A 22052-nucleotide genomic window follows, 5' to 3' on the forward strand; every position below is an offset into this window, starting at 1 on the left:
GGAATTTGTTTCTCAGTATCCAATCCTAAAAATATAAATGGGACGTCTGGTTGGCTGCCATGTAACTAAAATAGTTTATACTCAGAATATGGGGTAAATATGTATTTCCCATATAGAAATGCACGAATAGTTCTCATAACCTCTTAGACATTTTATTTTGCGGTGCATCTCGTCGTCATTGTAATGTAATTGATCTATCTGTATACCTGTATCCGGAAGGAAAAAAAAGTGAGCAGCCAGAAATAACGGATGAAGCCTTACTATCTAATGAGCTCTTTTAGCAAAACTAGGTTTCATTGAGTAAATAGCCTGTATTAGACGTCTATAGTCCTGGGCGTAGACTTTTTCTGTCTTTCGACTCCTCCCCGCTTATGTTCAGCCGTGATATATTTAGCCCTTCACTGCTCAGTTTGTTTCCTTTTTCTTAAAAACGTTTGCACTCAGTAGAGATTGTCTGTTGTTACTTTCCACTTGTCTTTACTCGCCTTTTTTTTTTTCTTCTTCAGGGAAGTGTGTCTTTAGTTCATAATTTAGTGTTCTATTTATGTTTCAAATTGGAGTTGAAACACTATCCAATTGTGTTTCCTGCTTTCTCCTTTACATTTTCTTGCACTCAAGACTTTTTCACAGCTCTTAATAAGATACATACCTGTCATATTGATGAATCTCAAAGGAAATTTATCCCAATTCTAATAAGAATTATGTAGTTTATTTTGTGTACTTTATTGAAAATCTAGTACATTCAGTCTTCCTTCTTCCCTCGCTCCCTCCGTCCCTTCTGGCTGCTTTTAAGATCTCTTAGATATTTTTGCAGTTTCACAGCGACAAATCTAGCTATGAATTCTTTCCTTCCCTCCTTCTCCTTACTTCCCTCCCTTCCTTCCTTATTTTCCTTAAAAAAAAAAAAAAATATTTTTTTAAACCATGCTTGGGATTTAAAAGGATTCCTGAATCTCAGGAATAAGGTCTTGCAACAATTGTAGAAAATTCTCAACCATTATCTCTTCAGTGTTGCTTATTTCTCATTTTTCTCCATTATCTTTTAGAATATCTGTAGGACATCGCTAAGACTTTCTCACTTTATTCTCTATTTCTTTTAGTCTTTCGTTTATATGATCCATCTCAAAAATTTTAAATACTTTTTAGAAGTTCTATTTGCTTCTCTTTTTGAGCTGTTCTCTAATTTCTTACACAGTCTGTAATTAATTAATTAAACAATCTGTAGTCTGTATCTGTTAAATCCAACACTGAAAAATTTATGGATCTTTTGTGTTGTCTCTTGTTTCTTCTAGCTTTCGCGCCTGGTGCCTGATTTCTTGTGGATTGTTATTTTGGACTCTGTACTCATGTTTCTGGGGTTGTAACTGGGAATTCGTTGAGGCCAGAGTTAAAACTGAGTTTTCCTAGAGATTATTAGAGTTTGCTTCTGCAAATTGCTTGGAGGCACATCAATCTTAGTATCAGATTAAATTCTCCACTTGAGGTTTATTGGATTGCACAGATGATTGAATTTTGGCCTCAAATCCAAGTGGCTTGTTATAGATTCTCTGGGGAGGCTTCTTCTTCCTTTCCTGGATTCCAAGGTCAAGGAAAGTATGAAGCTCACTTTGGCCCTCACTTACTTCTTAGGATATTTCCATTTTTCTTCATTTTTTTTCCTCTTTTGTCCCCCTGTGAGAATTTTCTCATTCCCTACCAGATCACCAATATACTCGATAATTTTTAACGTGGCATTTTGTTGTTGTTGTTGTTTTCAACAGGTGGTTCGTTCAGAGTAGCTAAAAGAGCATGCTGTCAGAAATAGAAAAAATAGAAATAGAAGCCCATCATTTCACTGTAAACTGAGCTTCTTGAAGGATTTTTGCATCTTAAGGAAAATGAGATAATAGATGGTTCCCAATTCAGTGAATATATGTACACACACACAGAAATTTTTTAAAAGTAATAATACTTACAGTCTACATATTTTAATTAATGAATGTAATTCTTGTTCTTGGACCATGTGTCAGTTACATAAAATTGCATATGTACATACACACATGTGATAGCTTCTTACATCATTAGGTCATATAGTAAATACCGCTTGGGGTAACTCCCCACTAACAACCACTACTGCATTGCTAGGCAGTGTCCCTCATACACAAGAATGACCATATCTGTGCTCCTTGATCAGAGCTCACTAACTTACCAGGGCAGACCAAAGCTGGGGCTGTTCGATGCATTCTGTTGGAATTTGAAATTGCGAATGAAGAAACTTGGAAACTTAAGGCAGAGTGGCAGAATTGCATTAACTTCAGCACAATAAATACATGGTCCACAGGCGCCGGATGCTGAGATACCCCAGAGCAGCTCTGGTTTTCTCCTTGCCTTCCCCTCCCCCTTTCTCTATCATTCTTTCTAACACTAGTTGCATGTGACCTTGAGAAAGTTATTTTAACACTCTGTGCCTCTGTTTCCTGATCTATCAATTGGAAATCGCAGTAGTAGCTAAATTATAGGGATGTTACATTGAGATAATATCATCTGTGCAAAGCAGTTAGGTTAATGCCTAATTAATGTTATGATACAATAAATGTCAGCTTCTATTACTGTCATCATTAACACATCATCATTAAGTCCCCTCCTAGGTTATCCAAGCTGCAGATGCTCTTTTGTGCTGCTCTTAGCTTTGATTGTATCCCTGCTTATTTTGAGGTTGGATATCACCTAGAACTCAACTGTTACACTGGCACGACCAGGCCTAAATTCAGAGGAGAAGTGGTTCAGGGAAGGCTGTGTAAGGGTACTGCACTGAAGGCTAAGTAGAAGCATTAGAATATAGGGAAGAGATTCAGAAGTGGATGCAAAATATACCTGTTACCAGGTGTCCAAGAGAAAGGAAAATTTAAGTCCTTCATATAGCATGTCCTCAGGGAGACCTGTGCCCATGTCTTAAGGTTCTAATACTTCCCTATCTTACAAAGAAAACTACCATCTTGAAAACATGCCAAAAACTCAAATGAAATATTTTCTTCACTTTGTGCCAAGCGATCTGTCCTCCCTGGCAGACGTTTGTGACATTGGAAGAAAGCAGAGTCAGATGCTGCCTTTCCATGACCTCCCTAATTTTACATCTTTGAAATCCATTGAACCACTTGCTGAGTCAGTTGTAAGCGGCAGGACAATGTCTTTACTTTACGTGTCTATTGACGTTTCCTGCTTTCCCCACTCCCAGTACTCACTAAAAAGACACCTTTAAGGAAGATGCTACTTTCCTGGCCTGGTTCCCGGGTGTTTGCGGTGGGAGAATCTGGAGACGAGGAGAGAGAGGAAGAAGACAACAAGGTCTCACAGGAGGAGAGTTAAGGAGGTTTTGCAGAGGGGAGGGGACTGCTGTGTGAGCGTTCAGTGCAGAGAGAGGGAAGATACTGAATAGAAGGATGGATAACGGGCTATGAAGTGTCACAAAGCCAATCCCTCAAAATAAGTGGAAACTCTTCACAAATACAAGGGAAAAGACCCTTGAAACTAAAAACGAAATCCCCAGATGCCAGGATTGAAGAATAAACTCCAAGTCAGAGTAGTGCACAAGAAGAGCTGGAGAGTTTGTAGACTTGGAAGTTCTGACTGTAGTAGGGCGCAAATATTACAAGTACTGAAATAAATTTCTAGGCCCAAGATGGAGGCACTCCTGCCCGGGGTGCCACGTATGCAAATTGAAATTTAGGTAACTTTCATACCCCTGTAAATGCTCCACTTGACCAAAAACAGTGTACCCAGTCAGCCAGTCCCCAAATGCCAGGCCCACTGTGAACTCTACACTTACTTCCTTGTTCCTTATTTCCTTGCTACCCCAAACAAAATTGACTGTGTGGCCCCACCTACTTAGATATTTTCTATTTTTCTCTTCCTTGTTCTGTATTCTTCATCTTGTAAAAAAAACTTCCTGCCTTCCACCCTACTTTGCAGTTCTCTAAATGGAGTCTGTCTACTTCCTGAAGTGTTAAATAACATTTTTTTGCATCACCTAGATTGTCTTCCTTAATCGTTTGTTAAAGACAATCCTCAGGTCATATATTTGTATGAGCTCAAGTTAACCATCTTGCAAAAAAGCCAGTAATCTCGAAGGGCTGCTCCTTCTGTGAAACTGATGCCGGAGACAGCAAAGAAACTTACCAAACATCCACCTAAAATCGTAAGTGAAAAGGCAACCCAGAGGAATTTAGGCCCTAGTCCTGCCCTATGCATGAATGCGGAGTCCAAGTTTAGACTCCTCTCAAGGTGCAGGGACTATTTACCAAGATAAAGAGCCTGACCCAGTGAAATGTGACAGAGCCCATACAGAGACAAATATAATAACACCCATTAAGGTTGCTCCTCAGGCTAGGATGCAAAGAAGAGAAGCTTCTGTTAGAAATGAGCTTATGTTAAGATGTAACAAATCACTTAAGAAAATGAAGACTGTGAGAAACTATCAGCAGATAGCAAAATAGGGAAATTCTAAAGATGCAAGTATCGGAAGTCATGACTGATGAAATCAACACAGAAAGAAGAACAAATAAGAAAAATACAGAGAGCTAGAAAAGAGAAAAGATATAAAAATTGGATGAAGTTTCAATACCTGATTGTTAGGAGTTCCAGGGGGAACAGAAGAAATGGAGACACTAAAGTATATATACTCTATGACAACATTGAGATGAAATTTCTGAATAGATAAAACTAACCTAGGGTGGTGGATACAGGAGACTGGCCACCTCTGGGGAAAGTGAGGTGCTTGACTAACCTTAGACCCCTTTGCTGACAAGGACTGCGTCTTATGCACTGCTCCATTATGAGCTTGCAGAAGGCGCTCAATTCCTACTTGTTGCATGAATAAATGGAAATAGTATTGACTGTATTAGGGCTTTTGAATCAGACAGACCTGCATTTGAACACTGTTATTTGCTCATATGACCTGAACCAAGTTACTCAATATCCTTAGGATTGTTTCTTCATCCTTGAAATGAGAATAAGGAGGGGTACTTGCCCTGTCGGATTGTGGTGAAGCTCAAAGTAGATAATGTATAAGGGTACTTAGCACAGTGCCCAGCACAGAAGTGTAATCATGAAACAATATTATTTGTAGAAGTGACAGTACCATTAGGTGAATGGTCCAGTAAGTGCTATTCCAAGGGCATTACAATGGGAGCAGGCAAATAAGAGGGAGCGTTGTCTTTAGAGGATTAAAAATAATAAAACTGATTTTTACAGTCTGCTTCTACTGTCACAGTGTGCTAGCAATTCTAAACAATGTCAAGGATAAAATATTTCTCCCTGAAAAGAATGTTTTGTTGGTCTAAGTTCTAAACATTCTCTGAAGTTATGGTTGAATTTTAATAACTGGCACCACACAGTCCTGTTAAATAGTGGATTGGAAATAAACATTGCAAGCACAATGATTGTAAAGACAAAGACACAGAACTTAAAGTTATTTCAAGTATACAATTCTGTATGATTACTTGGAGTTTTAATTAGTATTTTAAAACAGTGAAACGGTCTATGAACTACTAGGGGTAATATTTTTGTTTATTAAATACAAATTTTAGTTCATACTTGAAACATTGCTGAATTTAAATAATATCTTGAAAATCAAAATGTATTCTTTTAAAATTGTTATTTTTGTTTAATTGCTATTACATTTTAATATAGTTAGTTATTAGCACAAAAGGCAATATGTTTTCCCTTTTCAAAAATTGCTCAAATGTAATTAAAAGGCATTAATCCATTACTTTTTTCTTTTTCTCGTTACTGTAAAATTAATTAATTAATTATTCATTACAAGCATGATTATATAATGAAGTTTAATAAAAAGAAAATGTATACTGTTTGAATTTCTCTTCTGGCCCTGATCATTATTTATTTCATTTAATGATCATCTTTGGAAAGAATTTTCTTTAATTATTAAGAAAGAGAAAGAGTATATTAAGAAGATGAATCTGCTCCAAGTAGTAGATTCACTAAGGATACTTATTTAAAGGCTTCTCGTGGAAGGAAAATGTAAATTTACTTATACACAGTGGCATTGTGGTCTATAACTACTTTTCTGTGTTTGATTTTGAAAGCCTTGGGCTCTCTAACATTCATTTTCATGAGACTAGTAATATAAAGATAAATTATCAAGCATCTTCTCTTTGTGATACAATGTGAAAACATTTCAGTGACTGTGAGGATTTTTAATATTGCTGGGAAGCCTTCAAAGATTCTACTTTTCCCTTTCTTGTGTCCTTTATCACTCAGGAGCTCTATGATATTGACAAGAAGTGCTGTTTGGAAAATTCAAGGGTTTTTTTTTTTTTTTACTTTTATTTAAATCTTGTTTTTAGTCATTAAAGGCTTAGGAGGTCTTATTTTGCTAGTAGAGGCAAGACTTTTTCTAAAATGGTTAGAGCATTCCTACCACTGAGGGAATCGAATGTGGAAATACAACCATACAGTGCTTTTTTACACTCTATACATAAATATATTATGAGACTTCTTACACTGTAGTAGACAGTCTCCCTCCTTGACTAATTTGGAATTCCTCAAGGGCAAATACCATGTCTTACTCATCTGCTAATCCACAGATCTGAAGGTAATATGACTTTAATAAAGATGGAATGAATTATTGAATGAATAAATGCATAAGTATCAAGCACAAGTTCATAAGTTTCAAAGTGAAGACCAAAGAGGGCAAGATGAAGTTACCATGATTGCTAACTACTGAGCTCTGGGAAGAAAATCAGACTCCAGTGGTCAATCAAGTAACTGGAATGGAATGCTGAGGAAAATTTGCTAAGTAGCAGGCTTTGAAAAATTCCCAGATACAGGAGTAGATGGACTTCCAAAGTGACTTTTAATTAGTCTTGCCTAGAAGAGTGGGCAGAGGGAAAATGAAAGTAACGTGGAGCTATCAAGTCATGAAAAGACATGAAGGAAACTTAAAAGCATATTACTAAGAGAAAGAAGACAGTATGCAATGGCTAGATACTGTGATTTCCAACTGTGACTTTCTGGAAAAGGCAAAACTATGGAGACGGTAAAAAGACTGGTGGTTACCAAGGTGATGAAGTGGACTGGAAGGATGAGTAAGTGGAGCACAAAGGATTTTTAGGGCAGTGACAATACTCCGTGTAATATAATTATGGATACGTGTCATTATACATTTGTCCAAACCCATAGAATCTACAACACCAAGAGTGAACCATATTTTAAATTATGGACTTTGGGTGATTACAATGTGTCAATGTAGGTTCATCAGTTGTAACAAGTGTACCACTTTGGTGGAGGATGCTGATAATGAGAGAGACTGTGTAAATGTGTGGGAAGGGGTATGTGGGAAATACCTGTACCTTCCCCTTAATTTGGCTGTTAACTGCACAATGCTCTAAAAATAAATAAAATTGTAATTAAAAAATTATTTCAAAATTGAAATCTTTCTACAGGCTGGTATATAGCAGCTGCTCTGAGCCACGAGAGTACCCCATACCACCCTGGCTGCCTCTGCCCCTCCTGTGAGACTCTCTGGGCCTCCCTTATTTTGAAACTACAGTAAAGTTAACACAGGGCACCCCAGGTCCCTGCTCTGGTGGAGCCAACCTCTGTATGTGGATTGTTAATTATCTTGGAGGTCACACCCAATACGTTATGAAGTAAAAAATGGGTTACAAATACTGTGTGGAATCTGATAGTACTTTTTTTAAAAAAAAAAAAAGCATATGTGGATAGCTACACACATACATACTTAGAGAAATATGTAGATTTAGACTTAATTTACATTAGATAGCTAACAGCCATTATTTCTGAACAACAGTGGAATTATAAGTGACTGAATTTTCTCTATATATTTATATATTTTCCAGACTTCCAAATTATTTTATAATCAGAAATATACATACGGAGAGAGATAGAGGGAAATGAGAACAATCAGATCGTAACCTAGGTAATATGTTTTGTCTGCATCCCCAAATTTTTCCAAGTTCTATAAAATGGAGCAAACATATCTCAACTACTTTTTAGGATAATCAGTTTTATTCTCAAAAATCTTTCATGCTGAGTTGTATTGCTGCCAGTGTCAAAGTGCTGCCCAAGTGTCAAAAATACCAAACCAAGTCACTAAGCAAAGGAAACATTCAGGATTCGGAGTCTCATTACCTAGTCCCATTACCTTGGGTCAGACACATCAAGGTCAGGATCTGGGGGAAGCAGATACATGAATAGGAAATGAGGTCAAGAACACAAGGAGGAAGGGATTATTTGCCAAGTGAAATCCTGGAACACTGGACAACGTGCAAAATGCTAGGTTAAGGTCAGCTGAGGTAGCAGGAACAACATTGTTCAGGTTTTGGAACTGAGTAATAACAGAGTTCTCCCACTGTGTTGATTGTGTGGGGACGGCTGGAGGGCACGATGCTGAGAGGCATAGCGCCATCAGTGTCCCGCTATCGCTTGAGCCGCAGCCTCACCTAGCTCAACACGTGTGTTTCTAGGACTGAACTGATGGAATAAACGAGTAAGTCTGTGTGTCACGTGGATTAGAAGTGGATCCTCGGAGACATTGGATAACATTATTGGATGTCTAGGGTCTTGATTCATAAGGAGACAATGTTACAGATGTGATTGCTAAACTGTAGAGCAGTGGTCCTCAACCAGGAGTGATTCCCCCCACCGCCGGGGGACATCTGGCAATGTCTGGAGACATTGTAGTCACCACGACTTGGGGTAGCACTACTGGCATCTGGTGGGTAGAGGCCAAGGCTGCTTCTGGACATCCTGCAAGGCACAGGACAGCACCTGCAACAGATGGTTAGCGGGTCCAAATGTCAAGGCTGAGAAAACCTGCTGCAGATCGAAGTCATAGTTGAGGAGCTCCCAACATTCTTGGGTCAATGGTCCGTGCCTATCAGTAACATTGTGGTTTCCTTAACCAAAACTTAAGTGTAGGTTTGAGAAAATCGTACAGTAGAGGGCAGTGATAAACAAACTTTTATGTTATGCTGTCATTTGTCCTCCAGAGTTTTCTTTCTCATTCTGTTTCTCTAGTCCCTGAAACAGGAATAATAACAGAAGCAGAGCCATAAAAATAAAATAATTTTATATTGTTGAGGAAAATAAAACCACCACATTTTACAGAAAAGTATAGTAAAAATTTAGAATAGAAGTTTTACAGATACAGGAACTGCATTTTTATCTTCTTAGTGTATATCTTCAACATGGACATCCACAACTTTTTACTGATTAAAAAAAATACCAATGGCATCTGAATATTAATAAAGTAAAATGTATCATCTAATAGAAACGTATAATTGATGATACTTTTTTGAGAGGTAGACTGTTCAAGTATTTAATAACTTATTTCTGGGAATTGCCCAACCAACATGCTTTACCGAAGTATATGTTCTTTTGTAGTTGATTTAATGAAGTTCAGAGACATTTATTCTCTTTTCATTATACTTTATATGCTCAAGGAACTTTAGAATATATCTTTGTCTTTTTCCAAATTAATAAATAGTCATCAAAAACCCAGAAAGTCAAAGAGAGTTACAATAGGCCATTTTTCATAGTCAATACTATTACCCTTCTTCTTGTACTATATTAAAATAGTATTTATTATTATTATATTCATAATAATAAAAATCATGATAAAATGAAAGACCAGGAATCTTCCCAGTCTGAATCAAAACTATCAATATTTTTATTTGGGGCTTCAGAATTTTATGTCATGTTGCAATAAAAGCCTTATCTATTTTAAGATTTTAAATGCCCATCCCACTTTTTCCAGTTATTGTAGAATTTGTTGATTCCTTTATTAATATTTTTAAATAATCTGAAATTTGGCCTTGAATTATTATATAAAAGATGTAATCTAAAATGATTATTTTCTAAATGATCATTCATTTATCCCCAAATTTTATAGATAGAAATAAAGGAGATAAGTGATAGGTATAGATTTTTTCAGAGTAATGCCTGCATGTGGTGACCAATTAATAGTATTAAACATCTTATAAGTGCAATGCAGCAGACTCCTGCCCTACCCTTTTTCAGCCCCCTTCCATTCTGTGGAGGTAATTACTGTTTTTGTTTTTAATTTTTCTAGTAATTGCCTTCAGAACTCAAAATTTCCTGTTTATGAAGTTCTTAAATTATTAATTTTGGATGAGATATATTACTTCTTCAATACGAAAGATGAGACTATCCAACACTTATACTCTGTCCTTGCTCCCAGGGTTTGATATATAGTTGTTGCTTCATTGGCTGTATTTGGAATGATAATTATTTACACTTAGAGTGTGTGACCTTAACCCTAACTCTCACACTAATCCTAACTCTGCCATCTAGAGGCAGCACCTCTTGTCTTCTCCCTTGGAAGTGCCCACCTTGCTTTCTCTCCTACCTCCTCCCCTTCAATTTCCCACCTCCTGCAGCTATATTGTTACATCGTCATATTTGTTAGTATGTTTTGTCCTGTAACCACAGACATCTTTCTTGCATTGTCTCTAGGATAACTCTAAAAGATGAAAATTAAGCAACATTTACGTCATTGTCACAGTGTAAGCATTTTTAGTTCTTAGGCAAAGAAACTTTTCTTCTTTTGGGGTCCAATGTTACCAATGCGGCGACAGTTGAAAGACATGTTTCCAACACTTTCAACACCATTTTATAGCACTCCATCAAGTGCTAGTAGTCAGTCACTGGCACTCTTTGTTTTGTATTTGGACCACTGGTTATTGCCATTCCTTTCTCTCTCTCCCTCCCTCTCTGTAGTTTCTAGCTATTTTCCACTTTTCTCATCCTATATCCTCAGGCATGTTTAATTCTCCAGCGCATTATCTATCTCCCTTTTTACATTCTACTCTATACTGGTTGCTGCCTGTGCTTACTGCAGAGTTATCGGCCTAAAACACGCCTTTATCCTCTCTGGTATATGACATGTAGTTAATTTTGAAGTATTGATTGTATATCCCATTACCTTCCTAAATTTACTTTGTCTTAGTAAGGTTTTATTTTTTTTGGTTTTGTCTCATAAATTTCTTAATATTTTCTATGTATATTATTGTATCATTTGTGAATAAAGACAATGTTATGGGTTGAATTGTCTCCCCCAAATTTCTAAGTCCTAACCTTCCCAGGATGTGTCTAAACTTGGAGATAGGGTCTTACAGAAGTAATTAATTTAAAATGAGGTCATTAGGATGGGCCCTAATCCAGTATGACTAGTGTCTCTATAAGAAGAGGATGTTTGGACACAGACACAGACAGCAAGAAGACCCAGAGAGAAAACCACCCTCAGGAGGAACCAGCCCAGTCAACACCCTGAATTTGGTCTTTTGGCCTCCAGAACTGTGGAAAAAAAAAAAAAAATTCAATTGTTTAAGCCACCCAGTCTGGCATTTTGTTGTAGCAGCCCTAGAAAACTAATACAGAAAACTTTACTTCTTCTTTTCTATTTTGTCCTTAATTACACTGGGTAGGACCTCTAGAATAATGTTGAAAGGCATTGGTAAGGAAAACGTTCCTGCCTTATTTCTAGTCATAGGAGGTAAGTGTTCAACACCTCATCATTAAATGTGATAAATGTGATGACAGCGATATGATTTTTGAGGATAGCATTTATCTGATTGAGGAAGATCGTTCCTTCCATTCCCAGTTTGTTGAAAGTTGTTTCTCAAAACTATGAATTGATGCTGATTTTCGTCAAATATTTTTCCTAAATCAAGTGATATTATATAAGATTTTCTTTCTTTGTTCTGATAAGATAGTGAATTTCACTGATAGATTTTTGAAGACTAAACCAACTTTGCCTTGGGGTAGAGTGTAGCTCAAGCGGTAGAGCGCATGCTTAGCATACACAAGTTCTTGGGTTCAATCCCCAGTACCTCCTCTAAAAATAAATAAATAAATAAGTAAACCTAGTTACCTCCCCCCACCCCCACCACCCCAAAAAAGTTAAATAAACCAACTTTGCCTTCCTGGGATAAACCCCACCTGATTAGACTATAGTAATATTTTCTATATATTGGTGGATTTTGTTAATATTTTGAGGCCTTTTTGTATCTAAGGTTATGAGGATTATTGATCTGAAGTTTTCTTTTCTAATCTTTTCCATGTCATATTTTGGTATCAGGATTATGTTAGTCTCAAGTGTGAAGGCTGGGAGTGATTCAAAGACAGGTATGCTATTTGCTTCAACATTGTGCTGGAGAAGTTAAAAATAATAGAAAACTCCTATGTTATATTCAATCTATTTCAAAAATTTAGGATTGTGATAAAAATAATTTTATTTTTGTAATCAGTAAACCCCAAATTTGATTCTATCAATTACAGGGTTGTAGCATCAGGTAAATTCACAATCCTACCACATCTTCCTATGAGTACAATGACTTTTTCAAGAAAGAGCAGATTATGAAGAATAAGAATGGGGGTCTTGTGGGATCTTTTAGGTAACTCAGAGACCTTCAATTCCTGAATCTGCCCTGCCAGAAAAAAGAAAAAAGAAAAAAAAAACCCTCCTTTTGTGGTTAAATAAGGCCTTTCCTGCCTTACTTGAAAATCCCTTACTGACCATTCTGAGACTGTTACCTCTCAAGGGAAGCTAGTTCTGCTCATCTCTCCCTGGCAATCCTGATTATCTTCAAACTCATAACTAGAATCAAATCCCAGCTTGACTCATGGAAGGCCAAATACAAAATCAAACTCAAGAAGAGAGAAAGTTAGTGTGCCCACATCTGCAACATTGTGCTAATTTATATTGGCAAAAGAGAGAGGGAGAGAGAGAGAGAGAACAGAATTGGAAACAAATTGTGAAGATGCTAAAGTAGGAAAAAAGAAACAATTGTCGGTAGGGCTGAATTTATATATATATATATATCGGTGCATGTAGACAAGCAGTTGGGAGTCGTTCTCTGCCTGATTGGCTAAATGTGTATTTAACAGTGACCTACATTTAATGAAGTTGAAATGCCCAAACTCCTTGATGAGAAGAATCTAAAACTGAAGGACACAGGAAAGTTGGAGTGGACTTATCAGATGTGATTTCCTCATTCTTCCCCTAATCGTGTCTGCTGAGCTGGCCAGAAGACCTTTCCTTTACCAAGATGTTGAGAAACATATTTATGAGGAGAGCACCATTAACTCTGAAAAATACTCTAGGGGAATGTTTCGTAAGCAAAGAATGCTGGTGAAAGATGGTGTAGTTGGCTGATGGCTGTGGGGATGCTAAGATCCAAAGCAGCGTGAGAATTCAAATAGGGCATTTCACTACCAGGGGCAGAAACAGGCTTGATCTTTAAATCACCAGGGCCTGAATGGTAATCTGAATGACGTAACCCACAGGATCTTTGGCGATGGCTAATTGCTGGTCAGTTCCCAATTAAATAAATAGATGGGCAATGCCCTAAGCTCCCCAGATCTCAAGGCCTGGAGATCAGGAACTTGATTTGAACCACCGTTTTATGTTCCAAGACCTGAGTCAGTTTAGAATCTCTACAATCCCTTTAAATGAAGAGGAGATTGGTACACTTGAGAAGGGAGCTTGCATCATAAGTCAAGGCCATCAATTTTCTTACTAACTTTCTACAAAGAAACAATAGGCACTTAAAAGAATACATCTAACTTTTCTGGGACTATTGGATATTTCTATCAACTAGTTGTTAATCCTTAGGTACAGAGAATTCTCTGGTCCACATGAAAGTAAATACTTGTAGAATTCATGTGATTAGTAGAGTTTTCAACTGACTTTGCCTCACAGTGGGCCCAGTGCTACTCCGAATTCAATCTGAGATAATTTCCCCTGTTCTGTAATGTAATGTTGAAATAAATACATTGAGCAACTGGAAAAAATCCCCATTTTGTAACAGTAGCAGGAAGGGTCAAGTGGAAACTTTGTCTCTCCCTCCAAAACTCCCAATTCTCAAAAATGATACTACATTTCAGGAATATCAGAGAAATTAATTCTACGATTAAAAAATGGAAAGATGTCTGCCTGGGAAAATTTACCATCATGTCTCCTTGTGACTGTAATAGAGTGTTAACTGGCCCCCATCCCCTTCCTCCCTAGGGTTCAGTCTCTACATGACTGGCAGAGTTATCCTTAAGATAAGACAGATGGCTTTTCTTCTCCGCTCAAAACCCTCCAGTGGTTTACCATTTCAGTCACAGTAAAAGCCAAAGTCTTCACAATGACTCACAAGGTCCAAGATGACAGGTCCTGTTACCTTTCTCTTGTCATTTCCCCCTGCATTTTCAAGTCACTCATTACACTATAGTCATGAAGACCTCCTTGCTGTTCCTTACGTACACCTGTCATGCAGCTACCCAAGGACCTTTCTGTTTACTGTCTCCCTAGGTATATGCACTGATATCCTTCCTTACCTCCAACTCCGTGGATGTCCGTCAAATCACACCCTTCTCAGAGAAATTTTTTCTTGCTACTCTATTTAAAATGTCAGCCTCCTCCCCAACACCTTCCCCAACCAGTTCTTTCTCTTTTTTTCTCACTCTCTCACATATGTATATATGAAATATATTTATATATATAAATATTTTTACTTACTTATTTTGAGTTTTGTCTTCATCCTCACAAGAATGTAAACTCCATGAAATCAGGAATTTTGCTGATTTGGGCCACCATTGTATTCCCATGACTCAAAAAATACCTGATACCTAGTAACAGTTTCATAATTATTTATTAAGAAACAGTTGGAGACTTAGTGGTCATGACTCTTGTCACATTGTCATTTAGCCAAAGACAAATTTGTTTGCAAGAATGAAAGCAGGTTTGTTTAAGTTTAATCACGTGGTGATACAAATTACTATTGTTGTTTCAGACGTGAACTATTTCCAGGAGAAAGTCAGCCCATCCTCCTGGCACCTGATATGCAGCTGTTGATCTGGGAAATGCTTTTTTCTCTATCTCAGGCAAGAACATCAGAAGTTATCTTTCGTCCAGAAGGGGTAGCAGTGCACCTTCCCTATCTTGCTTCAGCTCCATGCCACCACATGGTCCACAGGGACACTGATCACCTCAACATCTTACTAGATATTATGCTGGCTCACTCTATTAATAAGATAATGCTGCCAAGACCTGAATATCAAGAACTTACAGATATTTAGTGTCCCTGTGTATCAGACACCACTTATGAACAACTTCCAAGCCTCTGGTATCACCTGTTTCTTGTTCTCAGCTGCCTGAGCTCCGACTGACCTCAGCAATGCACAACCAGACAGGTGCCTTGCATCCTTCTCATGCACGTGCTTCTTCCCTTTCCCCTGTACCTTGCAGCTCTTACCTCCAGCCCATGCTGTGTGACTCTTACTTCCCAGCTTCTGCTCTGCGATCCTGCCTATGCAGGCACACCCTGGGAAGGCAGAGCACTTTACACACTACGGGGAAAATCTTCGACCACTGAAGGATGGCAACCACTGGATTTTTTTCACCTCCCAATCCACCAAGCGATTATCTGGGAATGCACTATATACACATGTTGAGAAATTCATTCTCCCACTGGCTCTCCTTCCTTCCCTCATGACCTTAATTCTCTCATCTCTGCTCCCTTGGATTTTATTCCTTAATAGTTTAATTCCATCTATGCCATAGGGTCCACTTTCTGGGAAACCCTAGCTGAGACAGTTGGTACCAGAAGTAACCCTAAAGAGCATGTCCTTAATGTAGAATTTTGGAGTTGGTTATTAACTGGTCAGAGGGTAATGAGTGGGGTGGTAATTAACCCATGGTGGAGTATCATCGTGTTAGTGAAACTTTCTCCTGTGATAACGTCAGATGGAGAGTGAAACATTAGGATGGGCCGTGGCTATGGAGACTGAACAGATTGGAAGCAATGCTAATGAAAATATTGTGGAGTGGGAAAACTTGAGGTAAGGAATCAGAGATATCAATTCATGGATATGGTTAATGGTTTGACTAAATGATCTGGGACTTGGAAAAAGACTGATTGAAAGATTAGTAACAAAGGGATTGGGGTAATAGATCCAATATGGGAGAATATTTGTGCCTCATACAAATGTTTAAAAAAAACCTCCACTGCAAAACAAGCTTTCCATAATCAGATAAGCAAGATGTTCAGTTCTGTGAATGTCAGTCAGTCATTTTGTGGAGTCAGTTCCAAGGCTTGCTTAATGGGCATTGTGGTGAAGACAGAGATTTTGCGCAACAACAAGAACATTTCCTTATCAAGACTGAGTAGGTAACTGCCACTACTGTGGGTCAAATTTGACAGCAACAGCAACCAGATCTTACCCTGTGAGGCCCAGTCAACTTGGTGATAAAGTGAGTATGTTGGAAATCTTCCAAGATAGCAGTGGCAATGATTTTTTTTTTCTTGGGGAATAATAGTCAGTTTTGATTCATAGGAATCACAAGTCTTACCATATAATAATCCTAAAAGAATCTATCTTTACAGATTGGTAGAATGGTCAGTTGAAGATTCAGATTTCACGTACTATCTTATAGGATATACTGTCTGCCCTAAACCAGGGACCCATATATAGTGCTGCTTCTCCAGTATATGAATCCTGGAATATAATTCAAGTGGGAGTGGCCCACTTCCCCAAATATTTGATTTGTAGCCTTCTGACACTGCTGGTTTAGATGAAGCAGTTTATAAGATTTTAGATGGTCTCTCTTTAAGTAGAGGGTGAACTTATTTTCATGTATATGAGGGGCTAATGTAATTATGTTGCATGATCTTAGGTTGTTTTTACTGATGTCATTTTCAGAAGTTCAGGTTTGTACAAAGAGTGTGTGTAATGTTGGGAAGCAAATGCATTGGGCTGTGGTGATACTTGCCATATTTTTGAGCTGTCATTGGTGTACTGCCTATATTTGGGGCATTCTTTGTCTTACGGGAATAAAAGCCACATAGATGATTGCTTTCCCAGATTTGCCTACAGCATGTGATCTCAGCTTTGCCAATAAGAGGGACCCATAGTGGACCATATCCTTGATTGGAAATTGATGATGAAGCCAGCATTATGAAGAATCCATTCTGATAAGGGTGGTGGTGTCCACATCCAGTGCTTACAGTGTGCAGAGCTGGTGGTACAGTCTTTCCATACTTAGCAGTGGTGACTGCATGTTCAGTTCAGTGCTGTGATTTTTTTATACTGTTCTTAGCTGTGAAGTTTTAAGCCCTGTTGATAGGTTCTGCCAGAGAGTTGGTGAGCTACCTAATGTTTCCTCTGATAAATTTATTAACCACCTAAATTTAGCAGAACTAGTATCTACTCATTTCAACCAAACACCTTACTGAAACAATTCTTTTTTTTTTTTTTTTCATTTCATTTGATTGCTCCTTTTCAAATTCTTGGGATTAAAACATTTATTTTCATTCATTCTTGTGTAGTAATGTTTGTGCAAGATGCTAACATTTCCTTTAAGCATTGTTTTATTTTTCATTATTACTATATGTTGCAAATATTATAAAATTTTGATTTTGATATTCTTTCACCCCAAAATGGTTTTACCAGAGAATTCTGAATTTCTACATGGTTGTGAGGATTTGGTTTTATTGTTTTCATTGTTTCCTTTTTTGTTGACTTCTAATTTTGCTACCTATGATTAGATAATTTTTTCTATGTTGTTTCTACATTTTAGAATTTATTAAATTTTTGTAGCTTAATATATGGGAAATGTTTGTAAATGCTTAAAGGAATTTCTGAAAGGTTTTGTCTTGAGGATATTGAATTCAATGTCTATCTGTAAGTTGTATTATATTGTTACTTAGGACTTTATATACCTACTTATTTTTCTATCTACTTAATTGATCATATGCTAAGTGAGTTATTGTTACTTTTGTTTTTTTCCTGTCTACTCGTATTTCCTACAGCTTTGCCTTTATGGATTTTGAAGCTATTATTTGATGCATAAAGGTCCTTGAGAGATATTTACTGTGGATTGCATTCTTTATTAAAGTGTCTATATGTTTCTTTCATGCCTTTTGCTTTGACTTAATAGTTGCCTAATATTAACATTGCAAATCTTACTTTTCACATGTGATTAGTATTTCTTTGCTTTTTTACTTTCAATCTTTCTTGAGTCATTTTATTTTAACTCTTGTATTTGATCAGTTATCATTTTACACCCAATCTAATAGATGAATGTATTCTGTTCCACTTATGATGTTACAATGATATAACATATGTTGAAATTCAGTTCTGATCACATTTTTGTTTTCTGTTTTTAGTGTTTTCTTTGATTTTTTATGATTTGCCAAGATAAAAAGAATTAGAGCATAATTTAAAGAAACACAAAAAATTGAAAAAAGTGTTTTCTCCCTCATCATGAGTTGCAACAATTAACCACTTAACTCTGGCTTTCTTGTCTACATTAATGAGAACACTGACCGTGAAACTTTCTTGGTGCCAAATCCCCCGTCATGTATAACCTCCCTGGTGTCCTAGCTCCAATTTTTGATTTAACATTTTATGTATATTTCTGCTGATATATCATATACAAGATAATATTTTCTCTTAGGAGTGCTCCCAATTAACTGTTCTGCATGGAAGGAACTGCTTTTTTTTCTCTTGCATTCACAGTGCTTTCCACATTAACGCCTTGTAGTATAATCTGGTGGACTGAGTTCATGATGACTCATGTGTGTCCACAACTTTTAGAGCTATCTTTCCCTAGTTTTTTTTCTTTTATAATGAGTTATTCATTGAAATGGATTCTCCTTCTCATTCTTTAAAGCTCAGAGCTTTAAAACCAAGTTTCATTAAATTATTTAAGAAAATCTTTTAAATTCTCTTAAAATCTAATCACTTACACAAACTTGCCTGTAATAGGAACTGTGCCTTTTTTCTCTCCTCCCGCCTTCCCTTCCTGGTCCACATTATAGAAGCACGTTCATGTACCATTTGGTTTTTAGGATTATGCAATCATACGTTCTTTTCTCTATAGTAAGCACGAGTGTTAACCATTTTCATTATAAACTCTTAGAGATAGCTATGTCAATAAATGCACTTTGATGATGATAAATATGGAATAAGTAGTTTATTACCATGAATATGTCATTCTTATGAAAAAATTTACTTTAAACTATGCATATATTTTTAACCAAAGAAAAAAATTATGGGTGGCAACTTATCTGTTTCAGAATCAAGATCATTAATTACTTGGTGCACCAACAGGAAATGGAATTTCCGTCTATCTTCAAACTTGGCTTTTAGCCCAGATTTAGAGAAATACACACCTTCTCTTTTAGTTAATTTCACTTACAGTGAATTAGTCATAATTTCCTTTTGTTTCCTTGTAGTCTGCAAAAACATCATCAGCTATTAACCATTTAATTTTCATTTTCTCCAAAATTTGTTTGAATTAATTTACATTATCATTATCGACTCCTGTTAGCCTAAAGATCTTTAAAAGTAATCAACCCTTAGACAAGTTAGTATTCAAAAGATCAATTTTAACTTAACATTTTATTTGTGTGTGCAGTAAAATCTGCAAGTTTTGAAGGCCCATATTTTAACAGTTTTAAGTGAATTAAAATATAATGTAATTTTGAAGGATTACTTCCAGATCATTAAAATATTGAAATGTCTCCAAAGACTGATTCTTGTATGACATTCTTGATAAAGTATCATTTATTGCTTTTATTGCTATGACAATAAATTTAGGGATACATTCTAACTTTAATGTTTCTTAAAACTTTTTATATTACAGTGTCTTCAAAATATGTGCTTTTTTCCCTTAACTTTCGTTGATGTATTGATTTGAAATATGTGCTTAGGTGTTGGGCAGCATAGGATTAAATGCCTTCCCCATAACTCACTGGCTGTTACTTAACCTCTCCTTGCCTCAGTTTACTTATCTGTAAAATGGGGATAATAATAATAGTTCCTATTTCACAAAGCTGTTGTGAGGAGCAAAAGAGTAGATATACGTAAAGTTTTCAGAAGAATGCCTGACATCTGTAGGCATGACAATACAACAGCTACACTTTCCCCCAATACATAGTGTAGTAATGAAATCACGGGCACTGGAACTGGGCAGACCTGAGAACCAGGCCCAGTTCTAGCTTGTATTGTCAGTGTGGCATTGGCTAGTCATGCACCTGCTCTCTCTTTCAAGCTCCTATTTCCCTATTTGTTAAGCGAGAGCAATAATATATACTTGGCTAACTTAGAAGAAAGGTTTAGCATAATACCTACCATGTGGTAAGCACTCAATTAATGGTACCCAGAAACTCCAAATATGTTTTAGACAGGCTTTTAAATGTTTTTTGACAGAAACCAAAGAGCAAGTTTTTATGTTAAAGTGAAGGCAGGCAAAGAATGAAAGAAAGAGAGAAAGAAAAAGAAAAAAAGAAAGAAAGAAAGAAAGAGAAAGAAAAATAAAAGAAAAGAAAGAGGGAGGGAAGGAGGGAAGGAGGAAGAATAGAAGGAAGGAAGGAAGGAAGGAAGGAAGTTAGTTTATATTCAATTGTATTTTTTAGATCTATAAAGATTATAATTTCCTTAAGTTCCAGTCTGTGGAGGAACGGAGGTGAAAATCTCTTTGACTTGAATTAACGCAATTCTGTGTCACTCTTTCCTTACTCCAGACTTAACTAGTCTAAATGTCCTCTTTTGTCCAAATATTAATTCCATGCTGATCCTCACACCAAAGCCTGTGTTCATGCGAGACTGGCAAACGTCTATGTGGGAAGGCTTTCCTTCCAAAAGTAATTTCTCCACAAAAAAAGCCACCATTAGAAGTATTATTCTTTATAAAAATGCCTATTCCTTGAAGTTGTAAGAAATGAGTGTATTTTGTGAATTGGTTTATTCATTAGCCCTTAACAGCTAAGTGAGGAGTAGGGTACTATAAAGTTTGAATGAGAAACAGAATGAAGAACATTTAAAAAATCCAGATGATTTTTGGAGGGTGCAGTCCACTTCGTAGGTCCTGAGAAGCTCAGAAAGGAACAACTAATTTCCTTTAAATTTAAAATACAAAATGAAATGATTGTTTTTGTAAATACTTGTATTTTGTGAACACAGTAAGAAGAAAAAGAATTGAACACACTTTTAGAATTCTTATACGTTTTTGTTAATTTACAGATCAAGAAATCATTAATTTTAAAATAGTTTCTGCTTCACAATAGCTAAAAATAACCTCTTGGAAAAAAAGCCCAAATTCAGGACTAGAGGTCAGTACAAATAGGAGCATGACTCATAGAAATCACATTAAATTTTCATCGGAAAAAGCAAGTGGAATAATTCTTATTCATATTTATACTATACACATATTAGAACGGTTATTATGATTATGACTAATTCAGAGCCTTAGGTTTCTGTCCGTAGATGACATTCTCTCATCTGTATTCCGCCTTCTCCTATAGTACTGCAGTCAAAGCACAACATGTTCCATAGGATGTATTTAGGTATTCCTTCTCAAAATTCTTGCTGATAAAGTCACTCTGAGCTTGCGCCACAGACCTGAGTCACTGTCACAGGAAAGCTTGTGCTTTCAAGAGTGAGTTTTTCTAACTTGCTGTTATTGTGCTGTCTGCCTCCTTACTATCCTAATAATGATTGCAATATCCATTATTTATCTACTGTTTCACAACAAGTTAAAACTTAGTGACTTGAAAGACAAACACGCATTTATTATCCCTCACAGTTTCTTCGTCAGGAATTCGGGAGCTGCTGGATGGGCGGTGACTTTGGCTCAGTGTCTCTCAGCAGGTGGCTGTCAAGATGTCTGCCAGGGCTGCAGCACCTGAAGGCTTGACTGGGGCTAGAGGATCTGCTTCCAAGAAAGTTCTTTCAGGTGAATAATAAATTGGTGCCAATTTGTGGCAGCAAGTCTCAGTGTCTCTCCACATGGATCTTTCCAGAGGATCTCTTGAGTGTCACTACTGCACAGTGGCTGGCTTCCCTCGGCACAAGAAACCCAAGAGAACATAGCAAAGGCCACAGGACCTTTCTGAACTACCTCAGAAGTCACACTCGCTCACCTCAGCCATTCTCTGTCACGCAGAGCAGCACTGATTCAATGCGGGAGGAGAATGTACAAGGGGATGACTGCCGGGCGATTAGAATTGTTGGTGGCCATC

Source organism: Camelus ferus, chromosome 7, assembly GCF_009834535.1.
Source record: "Camelus ferus isolate YT-003-E chromosome 7, BCGSAC_Cfer_1.0, whole genome shotgun sequence".
In the NCBI taxonomy this organism is placed as follows: domain Eukaryota; kingdom Metazoa; phylum Chordata; class Mammalia; order Artiodactyla; family Camelidae; genus Camelus; species Camelus ferus.